Source organism: Lissotriton helveticus, chromosome 1_1 (assembly GCF_964261635.1).
Source record: "Lissotriton helveticus chromosome 1_1, aLisHel1.1, whole genome shotgun sequence".
Classification (NCBI taxonomy): domain Eukaryota; kingdom Metazoa; phylum Chordata; class Amphibia; order Caudata; family Salamandridae; genus Lissotriton; species Lissotriton helveticus.
The window spans coordinates 1,595,605,695-1,595,624,888 of NC_136057.1; positions in this window are offsets into that span (position 1 = coordinate 1,595,605,695).

Genomic DNA, 19,194 nt, shown 5'->3' on the forward strand with positions numbered 1-19,194 from the left:
AATAGATGGTAGAGAATCCATTGAAAGTTCAGATTGGTTATCTTCAGTAGTCATTTCATTGAAGGCATCTCAGCAGTTGAGATTATGCATCGACTTAATTAAGATATCCGGATCAACAGTTTTCCCTAAATTTCACAAGCATTTTTAGTGTCGGGCACAACTGTATTTTGAACAACTGATCTGGCATGAGCATATCAAATAGACTTGGGGGGAGAATAGAAACACCTGACTGAATTTATTGCACTAGTCCCCCAAAAAATCAATGCCAGTTTTGTATGCTCGTGCAGCAGACATATTCCAGAGATTAAGGGAGAACATTTGGGAGGGATTGGAAGGATCCAAAGCTTTCCATTATAATATTTACATCTTTATAAGAAACAGGGAGGGACATGATTGTAATCTCATACGAGTGTTGAGGTTGTTGGAGAATTCCACTTTAACTATCAAGCATAATGTAGGAAGCTGGCTCTGTATATACTTTTCCAAAGTAAGGTATAGTGTGCACAGTCTCAGGAGTCCCCAGAGGTATAGCAGAGGCTACATTTGGTAAGAACTAACAGCTCTGTTTGTGGTAGTGTGGGTGAGCATAGGGTGTGCTAAGCATTTATTGCATTCACTCAATCAAGACTGATGCACACACTCAGAGATTGAATCCAGACCAATTGGGTTAGTACTTAGTACAGGTTGGTAAAATATACTTTCAATTGCAGACCTTTACACAGAAATGCAATTTGAAGATGGATTTGCAATTGTTACAGGTTTGTGTCTTTTTAAAATGCAGTTTGAATGACACTGTAATTACTTTCAGATAACATTTTAGTTACTTTTCGATTACTTTGAGTACTGGGGGTGGTATGCCTAGATACCACACCTTAGGATCTCACAATACAAGGTAAGACTTTTTATACTTTGCAGTGTAGTTCTCTGTTCTCTGTTCTCCGTTCTCCTAACAAATATCAGTTCAGACACAAACATTTTAGGCCCAAAATCTCTTAACATGGGTTCCTATGGGAGAAAAAAGTGTTAGCAGTTTCTCAGGTAAGTACACAACTTACAAGTGAGAGTTTTGGGGGTCAGGACCAAGGTTCCCCAAGTTCTGGATGGACACTCGAGTTGCAATACCAGTGGCACTGGGGATACTGGGTGCAGAGTGCAGGGGCCCTATGTTAGCCAATGGGACTAAGCGGGCCTCTGGTTAGGGATGGCTGACGAGCAGGCCACTTGGGTGTGGGAGCAAAGCACCTAGGGTTAAGGTCAGCACTGCAGGGGCAAACGGCCAGCACAGGAGCTGCACCAACAGCGGCACTAGGGCGGCCGGGTGCAGGGTGCAAAACGACGTCAGGGACTCTGTGCTTTGCAATGTGGATCTTCTGTCTGTGACGTTGTTGCAGGCTCGGGCATTGAGACTTCCTGAAGGCAACCACTGGCTGGAGAGGTAAGCTCGGTTCTTCGGGGATGCCTGGACACCGTCGGTTGAGCCTCCCAAGGCCATAGGGGCGTCGGGTGCAGGGGAGTCTTCTGGCGTTCAGTTTTCCTACCAGCTCCGGTCGCGGTCAGGGGGATCCTTTCGGTTCAGGTTCAGGCATTATCATGAAGCTTGAGGGAGGTCAGAGATCACCAGATCCCAGGTCAGGATCGCTCGTTAGACCTCCTTGTGGTATTGGGCCACTTGAACTCGGGCCGTGGGTGTCGGGTACAGAGTGGTGCTGAATCGCGGAGTCGCCGGAATCGGATTCTGTGGGTGAGTGTTTGCTTGAGCAAATCCGGTGCTCACTGGAGACAGTCTGTAAGCTGTAAGATGGTTGCAGGGCTGGTCCTCTGGGCTCCGGGGGTTGCTAGCTGCTGGACTCGCTGGGATTCTTGCTGTAGGCAGGACGTAGATGGGACAGGTTGGTAGGGCTGGGCCAAGGAAATTGGTGTCCTCTTCTTCCTGGGTCAGCACGGCTCTTCGGTCCTTCTTCTCTTTTCCTCGAATCTGAGGATGCAAGGTTCAGGGTTGCCCCGAATTACTAAATTTAGGGGCGTTAAAGGGGGGTGTAGATCGGGACCAATAGGTCCCTTCCTTGTGGTGGGTGCACCCCTTATTATGCCAGCCTCCAGTGGGAGGGGGCATGGGCCTCTTCCTAATTTAAAACAAAAGTATTTAGATCTTTTAAGCCCATTACTCATGACTCCCTGGTTGAAATATTAGGCCATCACCCCATACCTGGAGAAGGGTCTCTTGAAGAGGACACACTTGCACTTGAAAATTGGTTGCAGAAGTGGGCTTTGCATCTCGCTCCTTTAAAGACACATAGGGCCTTGCGAGAAAATGCTTCTACCCCTTGGTTCACAGAAGCATTGACGAAAAGCAAGAGTGCTTGCAAACATTTGGAACGTTTATGGAGAAGAAGTTTTGACCCTGAAAGTAAACATATCTATATAAACAGGCACTCAAAGTGCACTATTTTAAGGTACGCGATGAGAAAAAAAGATACCTGAACACTAAAATTGATATGGCCAGAAATAGCAGCAGGGAACTCTTTAAGATTGCAAAGGACTTTTCCTCTCCCAAAGCCATCCAGAGTTCTTTTGTCCCCTCCTATGAAGAACCACTCAGATTGCTGATTTCTTCCATGATAAGATTAAGGCCATTCAAGATACCTTTGCTATGCCTGTCTTTCTGAATCAGAATGAGGGGTTTTCCCTGAGGGGAGATTCGAAGAGAGAACTTCTGCTGGAGTTCCCTTTGATGTCTTTGGATACTTCACTTTCCATTATGAAGACACTGAAATCTGGGTCCCCTGTGGATCCATGTCCAGCTAAAATATTAGCATCTGTCGCCGAAGTTCTAAACCCTGCCGTAAATAAAGAACTGAACCTCTTGCTGTCTAGTGGGCAGGTTCCGGCCAGATGGAAACAGGGTAAAATCTTACCTCTGCTGAAGAAACCTTCAGCGGACCCTACTGTAGTCAGTAATTATAGGCCCATTACATTGCTCCCTTTTTTTGCTAAGACTTTGGAGAAGCATGTAAATAAGGTCACTTCGAATTTTATTGAGGCCACCAATGCCCTTCACCCGAGTCAGTTAGGCTTTAAGGCCAACTACTGTACGGAAACAGCCCTACTAGAGGTTTCAGAAAGTATCAAAGACATTCTTGATAGTGGAGGGAAGGCAGTGTTAGTACTGCTCGACCTCTCGGCGGCCTTTGATACTGTGCCCCATGGGCGACTCCTTCAGAGGTTGGGGGAGTGCAGCCTGGGTGGCACGGTCTTAAAGTGGTTCACTTTTTTTCTGGAAGGCCGTCAACAATCTGTCTGGTCACCACCATACTCAGTTGACATCTCTCCGCTGAATGTCAGAGTGCCTCATGGCTCAGTTTTAAGCCCTACTCTTTTTAATATTTATATGGCACCTCTTGCATCTTTAGCGGAGAATCTGGGGGCCAAGGTTCATACCTATGCAGACGATACCCAACTGCTGTTTACCTGAGAAAAAGATGTGCCGTTCAATGAAGGTCAAATTAATTTATGTCTAAAGACCGTGTTCGACTGGTTTAGACAGAATCAATTATCTTGTAACTCCGCCAAGACCGAAATTATTTGTTTCGGACATACCTTGGATGATGAATGGCGGAAATGGTGGCCTCAGGATCAATTTGCCCCTTCCAGTCCTGTTACTACTGTTAAAAATATTGGAGTTATGCTGGATTCTGATCTTTCTAAGAAGTCACAGATGCAGTCAGTGGCTGGTACGTGTTTTAGGCTGTTAAAAATGAGGAGGAATTTCCTCCCATTGCTGCCACTGTCCCATAGAAAGACAGTGGTCCAAGCCTTGATAATGTCTAGGCTGGACTATGCGAATGTGCTCTATTTAGGTACTCCCAAGTACCTATTGAACCGTCTACAGGTTGTGCAGAATTCAGCCGCCAGAGCAATTTCTATGGTTAGGCCAAGAACACACATGGTGAGTCATTCGAGATCACTGCAATGGCTCTCAGTAAAAAATAAAGTCGATTTTAAATCTTTGGTGTTGGCCTTCAAGGCGATATACAACAGCAGGGCACAGTATATTAGAAAAAGAGTTATGCCCTATACCCCAGCTAGGACCTTGAGGTCATCAACCCAACATTTGTTGGTAATGCCTAAATTCTGTAGGGCAAGGAAGGGTGGACGCTCCTTTCAGGTGGTAGTGAGCAGCTTATGGAACTCGCTGCCTCTACTCCTGAGACAAGAAGTAGAGCTCTTGAGCTTCAGACGCCAACTCAAGACCTAGCTGTTCCAACAATAATGAGATCTTTGTTTGAGTGGGGAAACTGTGTCTCTCGCCCCATGGTCTTTTTCCTTTTCTTTCCTCTCTCTCCTTAAGCACCGGGACACTCTTCAGAGTAGCCGTGCGCTTGTATAAATGCCCCATACCAACAATTACCCGAGTCGCCCCATCGTCAAGATGGAGAGGGCTGAGATGTGTGCTTCACCTCCCCTCCCCCACCCGAGGAGTGGGGTTGTCAAAGGTGGGCACACCTCTCTTCCTAGCTTGGTTTTCCTGCTGATTCTCCCGTCCAAAGTGGGGGCTAGAACCGGTGGGAGCCAGTTGCTGGGGGCAGCAAAAGGCAGGGACAGCTTCCAAAGGTGGACCCATTCCATCCTGGGGGAGGAGACTTAACACCTCTGCCCAGGATGGGCTTTGTTTCTGGACCCAGAGAGCGGAGGCTCTCTACCCAGGGGTCCAGAAACCTGTCTGGTGGCGGTAAATGGCTGACAGCAATTTAGGAACCACACCAGGGCAGGTCGATTTTCAGAGGGCATCTCTAAGATGCCCTCTATGTGCATTTTACATTAATGCTCACACTGGCAGCAGTGTAGGTTTAATGTGCTGAGAAGTTTGCTGACAAACTTCCCAGTTTTTATTAAGGCCATTATGGAGCTGTGGAGTTCTAATGACCAACTCCCAGACAATATACTTGGCTTTTTTTTGCTAAAAAGTTCGATACAGTAAGTCCATAATGCAATAAGAAAATTTTTAAATAATTGTATGGCATATTTTTGGGAAAAAAGTAGTATTTTGTAAGATGAATTATAGAAATAATGTCAATGCATTAAGTGAAAAAAAAATCGCAGGTACGAGAGACCTCCGATTACGTAAAGTTGTTAATTCATGGTATGAGAGGCATTTGTTTAATGCACTGTATTCTTGATTCTGGCCTCTCGAATCCAAAACAGAATCACTACCCTTTGTCCGAAAGTGTAAATCCTTTAGCACTAGGACGATGTAGCTGGATTTCTACATCCCCTTGATGTGCTGTACTGCTCTACAATGTATGCCTTTCAAGGGAGTGAGGGTGGTCTCTGTAATGCCACTAAGCTGGGTGTTGCCTCCATCTAGGAGAAACAGGAATAAGGTTTGAACTGTCGTTCTGAAATCATCTTGTGGACGAAAAAGTATTTAGAACATTGCATATTCAAAGATTGAGCCGAGCTCAGAGGAAAACAAAAACAGGCAGTGAATGCCCAAATGCCCCAAAAAATCAGTTACTGTTGTTCTTGGGAGTCATTGAATTTTATGCAAGGTTTGTGGACAATTGTGCAAAAGTGCTTAAGCATAGTAGTCAAAGGGATTTGGAGCACCCTGCTGACACGTCACAGCTGAATTACCTCATGCATCATGGTCGATGTGGTTCAGTGTTACTCGCTTCACACACAGTTCTCACAGTTTGTTGGCCAGTGCCAGTACCAGTATTCTTTTCAAGTGTATCCCCAGACACGTGTTTCTAGATTCCTCTTTCATCAGTGGGGAAAATGTTCATAGGTCGCTGGACGTGCTGCCGCAGTTTCCTCAGGGTTAGTGCCACCTTCAGCGCGCAGGTGCTCACAGAGCTCGTCAGCTCACGGCCCACGGGAGCCATCTTAAACAGTCAAAGGGATTTGGAGCATGATAGGTTTCATTTTCTGATGCCCCGCCCACTCACATTTACATTTATGAGTTAGCATAATGTGTCTAACTAATGATATATTCATTTACGTTTATATTCTCCATCTCATTACTCATTCATGTGTGTGATATTATTCCGTTTTCTTAGCTTAGCTTGTGTGCCACCATTTTGGGCTCGAAACTAATAACAAAAACCCTAATCAGTAATGTTCTCATGCGCTGGAGATGCTGAGGCCCGGCTCCGCGGCCTTGGGCAGAGATAACCAAATGTTGCTATTGCAGGTGCAGATGCCTCTTGTATGAGGCCATTGTTCGCCTTCTACGGGGTCCAGTACTTTTCCAGTATGGGCGTGTTTTACTTTGTTGTACCATGTTATAATGTATTGCTGTGATGAGATGGGTCAGTCCTCTCGGCGCACTCCTAGGGATGAGGTCGGACAGGGCCCTCTCATATGGGAGTTTGTGGCCTAATAAAATACTTTGTTTATTCTTCTCCACTGTCTGGCTGACTTCTTACTTGGTAATTATAGGTGAGTGCGGTAAGTCACTTGGGTGGATTTGAGCCACGCTTATCAGATGGTGCCCGAACAGGGACCCCGCGATAAGGATCTTTCTCACCCGTAAGTGGGTAGCAGAAGGCCGGGGACCCTCTGGTCGGCACGGTAGGTCCGGGTACCCATTTGATGCCGAGCTTGGTTCTCGCAGCGCTGCACCACCCTGCTGATCGGGAGAGGTCCCGGTTCATGATCCTGCACCGGGGTCCGGAAGGCGGAACTTTGGAGCTGACCGTGTTGGTCCCAGCAGCCGGCGGTGGAGAACGGTAGAGGTCGGTACCGCGTATAGAAGGTGAGTGGTCCGATTGTTGATTGAGGGAGCTGGGACGCTCCAAGAGACTGGTGTGTCTCTGAGACCGGCGTGTCTCTAGTGGTTGGAGGAGCCCGTGTGCTCCTGGGGCTAGTGTGCTCCGGGGAACTCAGAGTGCGAGTGGTGCTCTGACAGACTTGGCGGACCTGGGTGGACGTTTGTTTGTGGTCATCCGACCGGGTGGTACTGCGGTCGAGGCGTGGCTCATTGCGGGCGGATTCTGGGACTCACCCGAACCCCTAGTGTGTGTGGTTCGTTGGGAGCGGGTCCCGGGTCTACTGTGGTAAAGTGTGCAGCGATCTGTAGTGCCGCCCTGGTGGCGGATGTGTTACCCAACCTCGGAACAGTGAGTGTACTGTTCGGTCTGCGGTAGAGTCCAGGTTCCCCAGGACTTGGTCGACGGGCCTTATCCCATTTTGGTAACACGTGTTTGGCAGGGATTTGATGCATAGGAAGCGTGAATATATGTGTGTGTAGTTTGGGTGTCGGTGAGAGGGTGAGTGTGAAATTTTGTGTTGGTGTGTGATTGAGTGGGTGAAGATGCCGTGTTTCAGTAAGCTACGGTGCCTCGGGTGCTGTTGCGGCGCCTCGGACACTAGATTGGCCGAGAGCCAACCTGCCCCAGTAGAGGGCTCACCTAACTTCGAGTGTACGTTAAACATGGATTGACTCCAATTTTGTTTAATACTTTGTGGCACAAGTATACTAAGGGTAATGTAGATTTGCAATGGCCGTTGACTGGTTCTTTCGATGTGGCAAAACTAGATTATTTGCAAGACAGATTATTTGCTAAGCGTAGCCGCCAGAGTATGTTCGATTCCTTGAGGATGTGGCAAAAAGAAGTAAGGGAAAGACAGATGAGAGAGGAGAAGGTGGCTCAGAAGAGAGCGGCGCAGACGATGGCACAAAAGGCGAGAGAACATACTAAGAAAGAGAATGAGAAACAGATTGAGCGCGCAGACAGACTTCATAGGTTACAGACGGATAAAAGCTATGTAGTAAGAGAGGAAGAGCAAGATGAGATGGAGTACATTTTGAATGTTCGGCCCCCTCCCCCGTATGCTCCGCAATCATTGTACCCCGTGTTGACAGGTTGTGCTTCCCCTGCGGTGGTTTCAGTTCCACAAACGGTTGCTCCTCCCTTGTCCGGCACCCCCACTTCCTCTGTTTCGACCCCTACTTTGTTGAGAGATGTTGAACAAGCATTGTCTTCTGTCACCTCTTCGGTGACTGCGCCCTTGGTTTCTTTCTTTGCGGCGAGCCCACCTGCCCCCTTTGTGATCTCTTCTGCAATTCCCACTGTTTCTGCTAGCGCTACCCCCCAAGGTGAGTTGCCGACCCCGACTCGAGGTGCCGGAAGTGGGCTATTTTCCCAAGTACGTAAATTGCTTACACGTTCTACTGTTGGGTTGGATGAAAAAACGATGGTGGCTAATCAGGCTTGTCAGTGGGCTAGGAGTCCTATTTACGCACTGGAAGACATCTGGTCCACAATGAAGGATTATGAGCCTCTGATGTAGCAGCATGCTTTATGGCATATGTCGACGACGCTAATAGCGTTGTGGGAGCAGGGTTATGGTGGAACGGCGCCCCAGGTTCTTTATGACATTAAGGACAGAGCCTATAGGGCTAATACTAGTATGAGGGATGTGTTACAGAATGTGCGGACTTTGCTGGAATATAGAAATGAATTGCCGTCAGCAGGAGGGCCCTATTTTTCTGGAGTGCATCCAATGTGCGAAGTTCACCCTATTTTCCATCCTGAAGTGCCTGAAGTGGTAGACCCAGTAACTAATAATGTGACCAGAGCTCGTGTAGAGGCTCGTTTCCAGGAACAGTGGGTATACACGCCTTGGAAACGGAGCGAGGTGTTGGTGCTGAAGGCGCAGTTGCCCGACTCTAGAAAAAACCCGACTGCTTATTACAAAGAATTGACGGAAGCAGCTTCCTCGACGGTCATGACTTTAGCTGATATAGAATTGTTCTTTGGATTACTGGTTCCGGTGGATGTGTGGAGGCAGGTGAAGGGTACGGATCATGTGGAGGAATTGGGAGGTACTTGGGAGGAATTTAAGGACTGGGACAAGGAACGGAAGCAAGGGGAAAAACCGAAACCTGAGATCTTAGCATTACCGGGGCGAATAATAAAATGTATGCACTCTCTTTTTCCTCCAAAGAAAGTGGATTGGGATAAGTTGACTGCATGTAGACAAAAAAGGACGAAGCGGTTTCGGATTTCTTCACTCGTTTCGAGGAAGCCTTTATGGATTTTAGTGGTCAGGATCTCTCTCAGGATGGGGGCTTGCGACTTTTCGTGAATAGGTTCGTAACTAACTTGTTACCAGAAATATCGGCTAGATTACAGGCATCGGAGAGTACGTGGACGACATCCACCCCCTCTGGTATACTGAGTATGGCTCAGTATTATGAACATAGAGAGAACAAGAACAAAGACAGACAGGAAAAGAAAGCCAAAGACTTGAAGACAAGGGTGCTGCTGCAGCAGGTGTCGAAGGGTTGGGGACGTGGAGCCCCACCTATGGTAGCGGGTCGAGGTGGAAGTAGTTATGGCAGGGGAGAGAAGAGAGAGAGTCTGGGGCCGAATCAGTGAGCGAACTGCAAAAAGGAGGGGCACTGGTGGAGGGATTGTCCGGAGCCTCGGTCCAATGCTGGACCAGGTAGAGGTAGAGGTCGTGGTGAATTTCGCAGGGATGACAGACAGTTTGATGAAGGAAGGCGACCAGGGAGAAATTACTTTGACGGAGAGAGGGATCGACAACATTTTCAAACTGAGGGTGACCATAACAGAGACAGACAGTACTACCATGACGCATATGCATTGGATGACATGACTGGCTTCTCCCATAACTAGGACAGCGTAGGACAGAGCATGGGACCGGTTTCTGTGGATGTTGATCAATGAGGACCCTATGTGACTGCGGATTTGTTGGGGTCTTCTCAGAAATTTTTGGTGGACACGGGTGCTATGAAAAGTTCTGTAGCACGTTCTCAGGTCCCAGGGGCGGCTCTGTCTGGCAGGAATAATGTTTCCGTTGGGTTCTCAGGTACTCCGGTAATTAGCCCCATTTCTAAGCCTCTTACACTTACGATTGGTCCTTTCACCGTTGACTCTCCTTTCCTTTTGACTTCGAATTGTGGCGAGAATTTGCTGGGTTTGGATTTGCTGAAAAGATTGCATTCCACTATTTACTGTTCTCCGGATGGTGTGTACATCACTTTGGGTCCCACTGTCGCGTGTGCGCAACAGTGTTTCTCAAAAGACGAGCCTCTTCCGGCTGAGTTTGTGGAAATAGCGGAGACTTTGTGGGCCAGTGGTGATACTGATGTGGGAAAGATGGATATTGACCCCGTGTCCATCAAGGTTAAGGTGGGAGCCCGATTGCCCCGAATACCACAGTATAAAATATCTAGGGAAGGTGAAACAGCTTTGCTACAAATAATACAGGATTTGATACGGTCGGGTGTAGTGGAGGAGACGGCTTCTAACATTTGTAATAGCCCCATTCTCCCGATTCTTAAAAGACCCTTTGCTGAAGCAGGTGATGGTGCACCTGATGTTTATCGTTTCGTGATTGATTTACGCCACATTAATAAGGTGGTAGAACCCCAATATCCGGTGGTCTCTGACATTACAACGATTTTGACAATGATCCCTCCCACTGGCAGATATTTCTCTGTTTTGGATTTGAAAAATGCTTTCTTTAGTATCCCGGTACACCCTGACAGCCGTCATCTCTTCGGATTATCATTGGCTGGCCGCAGCTTCAGATTTTGTAGAATTCCCCAAGGCTATACAGAGAGCCCCAGCATTTATAGTCAGGCTTTGAAGGCTCAATTGGATGATTTGGAACTCCCCAAGGGCAATTTTTTATTGCAATATGTAGATGATCTTCTAATAGCATCTGACACCGAAGATGGGTGTCGAGATGCCACGGTTAAATTGTTGCACCATTTGGCTCGAAATGGACACAAAGTGTCCCTTTCTAAATTTCAATACTGTCGACAGGAGGTTACCTACTTAGGTCATCTCCTATCGAAGGAGGGGAGGAGCGCATCAAGGCAATAACTAACATGACTGTACCTAACACGCAGCGAGAGGTGCGTGCGTTTTTGGGCATAACTTCGTATTGTCACCAGTGGCTACCTAATTATGCCTTACTAACCAAACCCCTTCTGTATCTGACTACTAAGGAGGTGCGCGAACCCCTACCCTGGACTCCAGCATGTCAAGAAGCTTTTGAGTCACTAAAAACTGCTCTGTGTTCTGCAGCTGTTTTGGGAACTCCTGATTACCAGAAGCCTTTTGTGCTTTATGTACATGAGGCGGAAGGTTGCGCATTGTCTGTCCTAACTCAATGTTTTGGAGGGAAACAGAGATCGTGCGCTTATTTTTCTGCTATGCTTGACAATGTGGTGAGAGCGTTGCCGAGCTGTCTAAGGGCTACAGCGGCTGCTGCGGTCTCAATTAGACAATCGGCAGGGCTCGTGCTGGGTTCTGATCTCACAGTGATGGTACCGTATGATGTGGACATTTTATTGAACAGAACGTAGACGCAGCATTTAACTAGTGCTCGTCTTACTGGTTATGAGGTCACATTATTCGCACCCCATGTTACGATTACAAGATGTGCCACTTTGAACCCGGCCACGTTGTTACCCATCCCTTCAGATGAAAAGGACGATGAAGTCCATGATTGTTTGTTTTGGACAGAGGAGGAGACGAAGGGAAGGATAGATTTAACGGACACCCCCCTAAATGATCCCGACGGGGAGCTGTATGTTGACGGTTCCTGTTTTAAACTTGCGGATGGTACCTCAACTGCAGCATACGCAGTCACAACATTGAAAACAGTGGTGGAGACTTCTAGGGTCCCTTACCACTCAGCCCAAGCTGCAGAAATAATAGCATTGATGCAAGCGTGCGAATTGAGTGAAGGACTGGACGTGAATATTTACACTGACAGCCAATACGCCTTCGGCGTGGCTCATAGTTATGGGCGACTGTGGACAGAAAGGGGGTTTTTGACATCACACGGACAAAGGATCCAGAATGGTCCGTTGATATTACGACTGTTGACAGCATTGACGCTTCCCAGACGACTGGCTGTGATCAAATGTAGTGCACACAAAGCGGTGGTGGATGATGTAGGACGGGGCAATGCATTTGCAGATCAGATAGCTAAAGAGACAGCTAGGACAAAACTCCCACGAAAGTTTGTGGCAGGACCAGCTAGGTGGGTACCGGACGTTGACATGTTCATGCATACTGTACAAAGTGTGCGGAACATACAAGAAAAAGCGACTGAGGTTGAGTTGAGGACATGGAAGGATGGTGGGGGGCGGTTGGACTCGGATGAGTGTTGGACGGATGTGTCAGACAAAAGACGATGGTTACTCCCGGACGCATATGTCTTCCCAGTGGTCACAATGGCTCATGGGCCAGCTCATATTAGTGCGAAAGGAATATGTAAATTAATAGACCCAGTGTGGAGCAATAAGAACATTTCCAAGATAGCAACCCATTTAGTGCAGCAGTGCATGGTTTGTTTAAGACATAATCCTGGAAAGGGAACCCCTATTCCGGTTGGCAATTTTGCTCCTCCTTCTTTTCCTTTTGAAGTGATCCAAATGGATTATATTGAAATGGAGAGAGTCAATAACATCAAGTACGTCCTGGTGGTGGTATGCTTCTTTAGTAGATGGGTGGAGGCTTTCCCAACTAAGGATTGTACAGCTATCTCAACAGCTAAGATGTTGATAAAGGAATATTTCTCCCGTTACGGATTGCCCCGGGTGATCTGGAGCGATAACGGCACATCTTTTAATGCCGAATTGATGAAACAGATATGTAAGGGACTACAGATATCACAGAAATTTCATGCAGCACGACACCCCCAGGCTGCGGGTTTGGTAGAAAGGTTCAATGGGACTCTGAAGTTAAAGATGGCCAAGATACAAGAAAGTACAGGGTTACCTTGGCCAGACGCACTCCCCCTGGCTTTGCTTTCCACTAGAGTGACAGTCAATTCCACGACAGGTGTCTCACCCCACGAGGTCATTTTCGGCCATCCGGCCAACGTTTGGGGTGTCCCTAGACCTAAATGTTTCTCGGAAATAGAATACCCTTTGTTGATAGATTACCTGTATGCTTTGACTAAAGATCTCCGTTCTGTTCATCAGCAGGTAGCAGACACCCTGAAGCTGCTGCCGGAGGGGCTGGGCAGCGCTGCTGAATGCACTCGCTTTGATGAAGTCCTGATGAAATAATGCATCTGATGGAGCCAAACAAACAGACATGAAAGGATGCACTGACAGACTGGAAAGCCCCGGATGTCCCAGTCATTTTTAACTACAGAGGAACCGATGATGGTCCAACCTTAACAGGCCACTGGACGGCCCAACATTAAGCGCTCCTGCACTCTCAAGTCCTGAAGAAGACCCCAGCATGAGGCTTCAATCAACCCTTAATCCAGGGGTCGAAACGTAGACCGGATTGCACTTACCCTCTTAACATAGGAAGCAACCCATAGATACATACAGATCCTATGCTAAAGAGTTATATGGAACTAATGAACAACATTAGTCTGTAAAGGTTGCATCATCACTGTGATTGTAATATGGTCACAACATCCTTTACCCAGTCCTCACCGTTACCCAACCACACCCATCCCTCCTAACTGTCTCCTTTCCTTGTCACTTTGAGCGCGTTGAAATGTTTATTATGTAGATATTATTTGTGAATTGAACCCACAAGGATTTCTCCACACCAACTCTATTGAGACTTACGTCCTCCAGGTTGTGCTTGACCCAATGAAGAAATTGGTCTCTTGCATTTTGTATAACTTGTGGTACTCATTTGAAAATATTACCAAGCATATTGATTACTAAAATGTTTGAATACATTTTTTGTACTACACAGAAGTAATCTCAAAATAATTTATTAATGTAAAGGTTTCTATGATGAATTCTTTGTGATAATCAGTAGACCCTGACCACTGCATACATACTTATCTTGCCGGAGGGGAAAGGACACACTATACAACCCGGGGACTGGGTTGTCGTCAAGAAGTACCAGCGGAAGTCCTGCTTGGATCCAAGGTGGTCGGAGCCGAGGCAAGTGCTCACCACCCGTACCGCACTCCGGATCCAGGGCCGCAAGGCGTGGACACATGCGTCCCACGTGAAGCGCGTCCCATTGCCACTGCCATATGACGAATGGGTGAGAAACGGCGTCGCTGATGACGAATGTGAAGTAGTTCCTCGGTACATACCCTTCTCGGATGCTTTGTTGAAGGGTGAGGAGCCGGATCAAAGAGAGGAGAGGCCGGCTCTGATTGCAAGTGGTGAGACCTCTCCTGATCACAGTGAGCAAACATCAGCGGATAAGTCCCCTGCCATTGAGCCTCCCATTCTGTTCACAGATCCAGAGGTGCGAGGGAGCACTCATTACAATCTGCGGCCCAGGAAAGGAAGGAAGGAGAACTGAGCACTGGAAGAAGGGCTGAGTTAGGGACTTAGTAGAGAACAGTGCTGAAGAATAGTTAAGTGTTAGGGACGGACTGCTGGTAAGAGCCCTGGTGCACTGTCAAGACATTGTCAGATGGGACACTAGGATTGCGCCTGGGCCCGGATTAAGTGCTCCTGAGTTGCAAAAGCTGTGCGACTCCGTCGTGGGATTAGGGAACGAACAATAGAAGCCTGCCTGTGAGGCTTTAACGGACACAGGGAGAAGATCCCTTCTGAGGGTGAAGACTCCCCCTGGCCGGCTTCGGTGTGACTGTGACTGTTTGATTACCTTTTTAGTTTAGTTTTGGACTTTTAGTTAGGGAACATGTACCCCTTTGGCCGTCCCATTCCTGAGGAGGAGCAGCCTTTTGCAGCTCCTCGTAGACCAGAACCCGACTCTCCATCGCTCGCTCTGTCACGAAAAGGAAAAATTGTGGCCATTGTAATATTCATCATTGTATTTCTAATAATTCTTGGAATACTGTTTTTCCTAGATGAAGCCTATCCTGTTCACATGTTTATCCCAACCCCTTCTGCCCTTCCCGAACACCATATGGTTACTGTTGATTATGGTGAACAATGTTTGCGAAAAGGTTACCGTGATAATGTTTTTATCAAGACTTTACATCATGCCTATGCTGTGTATAATGTGACAGATTGTTGGGTTTGTGGGTTGCTACCTTCTGGTGCCTATAAAAAGGATAGATTGCTGGCACTCCCTTTAACTCCTGTGAATAGTTGTGTGGGATGGTACACTCTAATTGGCATGGTGAAATTCTTTCAACAACCTGATTTTCTAGATCCTCGATTACCTAGTAAGGGATCCACTTTGACAATGCGAGTACGCCCTATGCCCACCTCTTCTCTCGGACAGTTGTTTACTGACGGACGTTTTGATCAAACATTTTTGGAAACATGCTCGAAGAAGGTGGGACGATTTGTGACTCCTAACGACACTGACAAAGTTAGGGAGAGTTTCCTACAGTTGAACTCTTCTCTGGCTTATAGACACCCTCCTGTGACAAATGGTAGTAGTCATTCTTTGGTGCCCCTGGCAGTTGTTGGGCCCTCACCATTCTTCTGTATCCTGGGGAGGGGCCCTATGAAAGTTGGGAACAGTTCTTGCAATGTGACTGCCTCGATTCGCTTGCCCCTTAGTCCTTCTTTGGTTACTCCCCCCAATATTTACTTTGTTTGTGGAGATAATGGATACCTGTGGTTGCCTGAGGGTTGGGGTGGGGTCTGCTATCTGGCTTATCTGCTTCCTCCTGTCTATGTGGCACCCTCAGACTATCATAAGACTCATCGTCGGTTTGCTATAATGCCTGGACAACGTCAAAGGAGGGCACTCCAAGTTGAGGATGTAGATCAGACTGATACTTCTTTGCAGCAATGGACAGATTTTTCTAAGGGTTTGCTGCCGTTCTGGGGTCCCATATTTAACAGTAGGGCTATTCGGAGACTGTCAAGGGTGATGGAGAAGGTAGTGAATACCGAGGCAGACATTGCAGCTAATATGTCTGTTGAGATGCAGGCTATGAGATTATTTACGATTCAGAATAGGATGGTGCTTGACGTCATTCTTGCTGACAGGGGTGGAGCCTGTCGCATCATCGGGACGTCTTGCTGTGTGTACATTCCTGACTCGGCCCCCACTGTTAACTTAGCTGTACAGAAACTTCATAGATTAGCGACTGAACTTCATCAGGACACTGGTACTTGGTCACTACAGAAATGGCAGTGGGGTGTTTTCTCCTCTTGAGGCTGGAAGATTTTGATGGGTGTGGTAGGAGTAGTGGGTATATTACTGACTTGTTGCCTGTGTGTTTACTGCCTTCCCCCTTGTTGCTCAATGTGTGCCAGTAATTTGCAACATCCTAAAAGACCGACCCGCCAGTATCCTGTTTCTAATGACATGGAGCTCCATGATGTTAACTGGTTGATGCTTATTGATGATGATGTTTTTGATTGATATGTTTTCCCCGTCACTAGTATGATGTGTGAAGACCTTATCTTTTAGCTAATAAAGGCTACGCCCATGTTAGCCACATAATGCTAAAAGGAGGGTCTGATAGGTTTCATTTTCCGATGCCCCGCCCACTTACATTTATGAGTTAGCATAATGTGTCTAACTAATGATATATTCATTTATGCATTTACGTTTATATTCTCCATCTCATTACTCATTCATGTGTGTGATATTATTCAGTTTTCTTAGCTTAGCTTGTGTGCCACCATTTTGGGGTGCTTCTCTCTGCGTGCGAGTCGCACTCGCTTATTCCCCCTCCCGTAGGAATAGGAAAAACCCTAGACGCAGCAGTTTTCGTTTCTTAGCTAACTGTGATCGAAACATATAACAAAAACCCTAATCAGTAATGTTCTCATGCGCTGGAGATGCTGAGGCCCGGCTCCGCGGCCTTGGGCAGAGATAACCAAATGTTGCTATTGCAGGTGCAGATGCCTCTTGTATGAGGCCATTGTTCGCCTTCTACGGGGTCCAGTACTTTTCCAGTATGGGCGTGTTTTACTATGCTGTACCATGTTATAATGTATTGCTGTGATGAGATGGGTCAGTCCTCTAGGCGCACTCCTAGGGGTGAGGTCAGACAGGGCCCTCTCATATGGGAGTTTGTGGCCTAATAAAATACTTTGTTTATTCTTCTCCACTGTCCGGCTGACTTCTTACTTGGTAATTATAGGTGAGTGCGGTAAGTCACTCGGGTGGATTTGAGCCACGCTTATCAAGCACCCTGTTGACACGTCACAGCTGAATTACCTCATGCATCATGGTCGATGTGGTTCAGTGTTACTCGCTTCACACACAGTTCTCACAGTTTGTTGACCAGTGCCAGTACCAGTATTCTTTTCAAGTGTATCCCCAGACACGGAGATTACTCTTTCATCAGTGGGGAAAATGTTCATAGGTCGCTGGACGTGCTGCCGCAGTTTCCTCAGGGTTAGTGCCACTCTCAGCGTGCAGGTGCTCACAGAGCTCGTAAGCTCACGGCCCACGGGAGCCATCTTAAACAGTCAAAGGGATTTGGAGCACCCTGCTGACACGTCACAGCTAAAGTACCTCATGCATCATGGTCGATGTGGTTCAGTGTTACTCGCTTCACACACAGTTCTCACAGTTTGTTGGCCAGTGCCAGTACCAGTATTCTTTTCAAGTGTATCCCCAGACACGTGTTTCTAGATTCCTCTTTCATCAGTGGGGAAAATGTTCATAGGTCGCTTGACGTGCTGCCGCAGTTTCCTCAGGGTTAGTGCCACTCTCAGCGCACAGGTGCTCACAGAGCTCGTCAGCTCATGGCCCACGGGAGCCATCTTAAACAGTCAAAGGGATTTGGAGCACCCTGCTGACACGTCACAGCTGAATTACCTCATGCATCATGGTCGATGTGGTTCAGTGTTACTCGCTTCACACACAGTTCCCACAGTTTGTTGGCCAGTGCCAGTACCAGTATTCTTTTCAAGTGTATCCCCAGACACGTGTTTCTAGATTCCTCTTTCATCAGTGGGGAAAAAGTTCATAGGTCGCTGGACGTGCAGCCGCAGTTTCCTCAGGGTTAGTGCCACTCTCAGCGCGCAGGTGCTCCCAGAGCTCGTCAGCTCACGGCCCACAGGAGCCATCTTAAACAGTCAAAGGGATTTGTTGGCCAGTGTTAGCACTAACCCTGAAGAAACTGCGGCAGCAGGTCCAGCGACCCACTGATGAAAGAGGAATCTAGAAACACGTGTCTGGGGATACACTTGAAAGGAATACTGGTACTGGCACTGGCCAACAAACTGTGAGAACTGTGTGTGAAGCGAGTAACACTGAACCACATCGACCATGATGCATGAGGTAATTCATCTGTGACGTGTCAGCAGGGTGCTCCAAATCCCTTTGACCGTTTAAGATGGCTCCCGTGGGCCGTGAGCTGACGAGCTCTGTGAGCACCTGCGCGCTGAAAGTGGCACTAACCCTGAGGAAACTGCGGCAGCACGTCCAGCGGCCTATGAACATTTTCCCCACTGATGAAAGAGGAATCTAGAAACACGTGTCTGGGGATACACTTGAAAAGAATACTGGTACTGGCACTGGCCAACAAACTGTGAGAACTGTGTGTGAAGCGAGTAACACTGAACCACATCGACCATGATGCATGAGGTAATTCAGCTGTGACGTGTCAGCAGGGTGCTCCAAATCCCTTTGACTGTTTAAGATGGCTCCCGTGGGCCGTGAGCTGTCGAGCTCTGTGAGCACCTGCGCGCTGAGAGTGGCACTAACCCTGAGGAAACTGCGGCAGCACGACCAGCGACCTATGAACATTTTCCCCACTGATGAAAGAGGAATCTAGAAACACGTGTCTGGGGATACACTTGAAAAGAATACTGGTACTGGCACTGGCCAACAAACTGTGAGAACTGTGTGTGAAGCGAGTAACACTGAACCACATCGACCATGATGCATGAGGTAATTCAGCTGTGACGTGTCAGCAGGGTGCTCCAAATCCCTTTGACTGCTTAAGCATAGTAGTTCAAAAAAGGGGTCAGTAGTCCAGACCAAGTTTAGCAAGAGTCTACGCATTCAGCGTTAAAGTGTACAGCAATAATCAAATACTACGCTCAAGCAATAAAAGTGTTCACTTGCATCTACATGGTGTTGTATAACTTGAGGTGTAGACTTTACTTAAGTCTTCCTACTGAATTGTTGCTGTTCTTTGCAAGTACCTAAGATACTTAACGGGTTTTGATTGATCTTTACAATGAAATATGTCCTGATGGAGCCCGTGGTTGGGTGAGATGCGTTGGCTATGTTGTGCTTATGCTTGAAGAAAAAAAAGAGAGTATACACGATGAACAAAACTTTCTGATTTTTATTGTGTATTCTATTGACTTACTAAAAA